A 5642-nucleotide genomic window follows, 5' to 3' on the forward strand; every position below is an offset into this window, starting at 1 on the left:
GACCATCAAAGAAGAGCTAATAACAATACTCTTTAAACTATTCCACAAAATAGAAACAGAAGGAAAACTAAGTTCTTCTATGAAGCCACAGGTACTCAGATACCTAAACCACACAAAGATCCAACAAACATCTTCAGAAAAAAATCACTCTTGAATATAGATGAAAAAATCCTCAATAAAATTCTCTCAATTTGAATCCAAAAACACATCAAAATCATCATTCATTACAATCAAGTAGACTTCACTCCAAAAATTCAGGAATGATTCAACATATGAAAATCTATCAACCTAATACCCTATATAAACACAATCAAGGGAAAGAGCCACACACTCATCTCATTAGATGCTGAAATATTCTCTGACAAAATACAATGCCTCTTCATGTTAAGTGTCTTGGAGAGATCAGCAATACATGGAATATTCAAATATAATAAGAGCATTTTAGCAACAACCAAATCAAATTAAATGAAGAGAAACTAAAAGCAATCCCACTAAAATCCAGGACTTGACAAAGTTGCCCACTGTTTGCCCATCTATTCAATATAGTACTTGAAGTTCTAGCTAGAGCAATTTGAAAACAAAAGGAGATGAAGAGATACAAAATGGAAAGGAAAAACTCAAAGTATCACCATTTGCAGAAGATGCAAAAGTATACATAAGCAAACCAAAATAGTCTACTTGAGAATTCCTATAGCTGATAAACAACTTCAGCAAAGTGGCTAGATACAAAATTTACTAGAAGAAATAAATCAGAGACATCGCTAGAGGAGCTCCGAGCGCGCCCTGGCTGGCCGCGGAGTCGCGCGTCCGCGGCCTAGCCCGGCGCGCCCGCTCCGTCAGGCGGTCATGGGGGCGGCCACCGAGAATCCCAGGCGCGGCAGGACGTAGGGCGCGGGGACCCGGCTAGCGGACCGCGGTACGGAGTCCTGCGGCGGGCAACTGATACGGAAGCAGCCGGTGCCGGGGCGGCGGCGGGGCAGCGGGAGCCGCCTGGGATGTTCAGTCATGAAACGAGTGCGCACGGAGCAGGTTCAGGTGGCAGTGTCCTGCTACCTCAAACGCTGGCAGTACGTGGACTCAGAAGGCCCTTTGAAGCAAGGCCTGAGACTCTCACAGACCCCTGAGGAGATGGCGGCCAACCTCACAGTCCAATCAGAATCTGGTTGTGCCAATGCGGTGTCTGCAGCCCCTTGCCACGCAGAACCCCAGCAATATGAAGTACAGTTTGGACGACTGAGGAACTTTCTCACTGATTCTGACTCCCAGTACAGCCATGAAGTTATGCCTCTCCTCTACCCTCTCTTTGTCTACCTCCACCTCAACCTGGTCCAGAGTGGCCCCAAGAGCACCGTGGAACGCTTCTATAGCCGCTTCCATGGAATGTTCCTGCAGAATGCAAGTCAGAAGGACATCATCGAGCAACTGCAGACCACGCAGACCATCCAGGATATTCTGTCAAACTTCCAGCTTCGTGCATTCCTGGACAACAAGTATGTGGTCCGTCTCCAGGAAGACAGCTACAACTACCTTATCCGCTACCTCCAAAGCGACAACAACACTGCCCTGTGCAAGGTGCTCGCCGTGCACATTCACTTGGACGTGCAGCCTGCTAAGAGGACAGACTACCAGCTGTATGCCAGTGGTGGCTCCTCCCGCAGTGAAAGCAGCAGCCTGGAGCCACCAGATGTGCCCAACCCTATCCTGCAGAACGAGGCTGCCCTGGAGGTCTTGCAGGAGAGTATCAAGCGGGTCAAGGATGGACCTCCCTCCCTCACCACCATCTGCTTCTACGCCTTCTATAACACAGAGCAGCTGCTGAATACCGCAGAGATCTCCTCTGACAGCAAACTGCTGGCTGCTGGGTTTGACAACTCCTGCATAAAGCTCTGGAGCTTGCGGTCCAAAAAACTGAAGTCAGAGCCCCACCGTGTGGACACATCCCGTGTCCGGCTGGCTTGTGACACTCTGGAGGAGGAGGAGAGCGAAGACGATGACATAGGCACGGAAATGAAGATTCTGCGGGGACACTGTGGCCCAGTGTATAGCACACGGTTCCTCGCGGACAGCTCAGGGCTGCTCTCTTGTTCTGAAAATATGTCCATCAGGTACTGGGACCTGGGGAGCTTCACCAACACTGTGCTGTATCAGGGACATGCCTACCCTGTGTGGGACGTGGACATCAGCCCCTACAGCCTGTACTTTGCCAGTGGGTCCCATGACCGTACCGCCAGGCTGTGGTCTTTTGATCGCACGTACCCGCTGAGGATATATGCGGGGCACCTGGCAGATGTGGACTGTGTCAAATTCCACCCCAACTCAAACTACTTAGCTACTGGCTCCACTGACAAAACTGTCTATGGAGTGCCCAGCAGGGGAACTCAGTGCGGCTTTTTACAGGTCACCGAGGCCCCGTGCTCTCCCTCTCCTTTTCTCCCAATGGTAAGTACTTGGCATCTGCTGGTGAGGACCAGCGGTTAAAGTTGTGGGACTTGGCCTCTGGGACACTTTTTAAAGAACTGAGAGGCCACACGGACAGCATCACCAGTCTGGCCTTTAGCCCGGACAGCGGTCTGATTGCTTCTGCCTCCATGGACAACTCTGTACGCGTCTGGGACATCAGAAGCACGTGCTGCAACACACCAGCTGACGGCTCTTCTGGGGAGCTTGTGGGCGTGTACACTGGGCAGATGAGCAACGTCCTGAGTGTACAGTTCATGGCCTGCAACCTCCTCCTAATGACTGGAATCACACAAGAGAATCAAGAACATTAAGTTTTTATCCAGGTGGCAGACTGGGTGGGGCTGGAAGAGTGGTCACAGTCCAGGACTTGCTAAAACTGAATCAGTGATTGCAAAAGAGCCTTCCCCTACCCCACATGCACTCTACACAGCCCTGGTGCATAAGACTCCAGTTGAGAGCTGGGAAGCTCCCCCCAGGCCTGAGGCCTCCTGCTTCATGCAGGCATCCTGCTTTTGCATCTGTCTCTTCCCAGTGGGTGTACTGGACAGCTGCAGAACTCTCCCTATAGCAGCTGTAGACAGTCTCTCCTGTGGCTGCCCCTTGAGGGAAGTGGGGACAAAACCAGGATTTTTATTATATAATTAATTTTATTATTGAGAAGAGGAAACCTAGCACTGGCAGCAAGTGACTTCTGGCACTGGCTATAATACTTGGAATTTTGAGGTTCAGGGAATTTAGACTCTGGTGGCCCAGTGTATCAGGAGAAAGGGGCACCATAACCATATGCTGTGCTTCTGTGGGCAGGCAGGCAGGTAGCGACTGAGCATGGGCTCCTGCAGTGATGGTGGAAGAGGTGGTTCTTCCATTGGCTGCACTTTTGTCAGCCTTTATACCCTGGGGAGAAGCATTATGGTGGGCAGAGGGTGAGCCTCAGCGCTGTGCCAATCACCTAGGGTTCCAGCCCTACACCATCAACAAATTATGATAAAGAGTAATTTTGAATAAGTCACTATGTTCATCGCAGCCTTATTTATAAGAGCCAGAAAATGGAAAGAACCCAGATGCCCTTCAACAGAGGAATGGATACAGAAAATGTGGTACATATACACAATGGAATATTACTCAGCTATCAAAAACAACGAGTTTATGAAATTCGTAGGCAAATGGTTGGAACTGGAAAATATCAGTGAGCTAACCCAATCACAGAAAGACATACATGGTATGCACTCATTGATAAGTGGCTATTAGCCCAAATGCTTGAATTACCCTAGATCCCTAGAACAAACGAAACTCAAGACGGATGATCAAAATGTGAATGCTTCACTCCTTCTTTAAATGAGGAAAAAGAATACCCTTGGCAGGGAAGAGAGAGGCAAAGATTAAAACAGAGACTGAAGGAACACCCATTCAGAGCCTGCCCCACATGTGGCCCATACATATACAGCCACCCAATTAGACAAGATGGATGAAGCAAAGAAGTGCAGACCGACAGGAGCCGGATGTAGATCGCTCCTGAGAGACACAGCCAGAATACAGCAAATACAGAGGCGAATGCCAGCAGCAAACCACTGAACTGAGAATAGGTCCCCTATTGAAGGAATCAGAGAAAGAACTGGAAGAGCTTGAAGGAGCTTGAGACCCCAAAAGTACAACAATGCCAAGCAACCAGAGCTTCCAGAGACTAAGCCACTACCTAAAGACTATACATGGACTGACCCTGGACTCTGACCCCATAGGTAGCAATGAATATCCTAGTAAGAGCACCAGTGGAAGGGGAAGCCCTGGGTCCTGCTAAGACTGAACCCCCAGTGAACTAGTCTATGGGGGGAGGGCGGTAATGGGGGGAGGGTTGGGAGGAGAACACCCATAAGGAAGGGGAGGGGGGAGGGGGATGTTTGCCCGGAAACCGGGAAAGGGAATAACACTCGAAATGTATATAAGAAATACTCAAGTTAATAAAAAAAAAAAAAGAATAAGTCACAAGATAGACAAGAAATGCTGGATTTAAAGATAACTTTTTGTGGCTTGTTGGTCTTTTTTTCTCCCTCAATGACCTGCTTCCACCTCACTGCAGTGTTGATAGTGAACGGGATGAATCATGCGTGCACACTCAAAAATATCGACCATGCTCTAAGGACAAAGCAAGTTCTGATGTCTGCTAAAGGATTAAATATTTCTGTTTTCTGAAAAGAGTTATTTTGTATTTTGTTTTCTATTAAAATGTATTTAGTTTCAAAAAAAATAAATCAGCAACCTTCTTCTACATGAGGGATAAACAGGCTGAAAAATAAATTAGGGAAACATTACCCTTCACCGTAGCCACAAATAGTATAAAACATCTTGGTGCAACTCTTACAAAGCAATTCAAAGTTCTTGGAGTATACTCCAAGAACTACAAATCCATGAAAATGAACAAAGACATCAGAAGATAGAAATATATCTCATGCTCATCAATTGGTAGAATTGACATAGTGAAAATGTCCATTTGACCAAATGCAATCTACAGAATCAAGGTAATCCACATCAAAATTCCACCATAATTCTTCACAGTCTAGGAAAGAGCAATTCTCAACTTCAGAGGTTAAAACAAAAATTCAGGATAGCCAAATCTATTCTCAGTTGAGAAATCACCATCTCTGACCTCAAGCTGTATGACAAAGAAATAGTGATGATGATGATGATGATGGTGATGATGTGGATGATGATGATGATAATAATAATAATAATAATTAAGACACCCACATATTTTTGGTACAGAGACACATTGATGAATTGAGTAAAATTGAAGACCCAGAAGTAAACCCAAACATCTACAGTCACTTGATCTTTGAAAAAGAAGCCAGAAACATACAGTGGAGAAAGGAAAGCATCTTCAATAAATTCAGCTGGCCTAACTAGCAATCTGTATGTAGTAAAATGAAAATATGTGCATATTTATTACCCTGAACAAAGCTAAAATTCAAGTGGGTCAAAGTCCTCAACATAAAACCATATACACTGCATCTAATAGAAGAGAAAGTAGGAAAGACTCTCAAACTCATTGGCACAAGGGAAATTTTCTGTACAGAACACCAGTAGCTCAGGCTATAAGATCAATAATCAATAAATGGGACCTCATAAAGTTGAAAACCTTTTGTAAGGCAAGAGAAAACATCAATACTACACATTGGCAACCTATAGAT

At 46.0% G+C, this 5642-nt stretch overlaps 1 pseudogene; it reads left to right on the forward strand.

Annotated features, from left to right (window-relative positions):
* Positions 1 to 791: 791 nt before the first annotated feature.
* On the forward strand, positions 792 to 3299 carry Taf5l-ps1 (TATA-box binding protein associated factor 5 like, pseudogene 1; annotated as a pseudogene).
* Positions 3300 to 5642: the final 2343 nt, after the last annotated feature.

The sequence above is a fragment of the Rattus norvegicus genome, chromosome 1 (assembly GCF_036323735.1).
Source record: "Rattus norvegicus strain BN/NHsdMcwi chromosome 1, GRCr8, whole genome shotgun sequence".
Classification (NCBI taxonomy): Eukaryota; Metazoa; Chordata; class Mammalia; order Rodentia; family Muridae; genus Rattus; species Rattus norvegicus.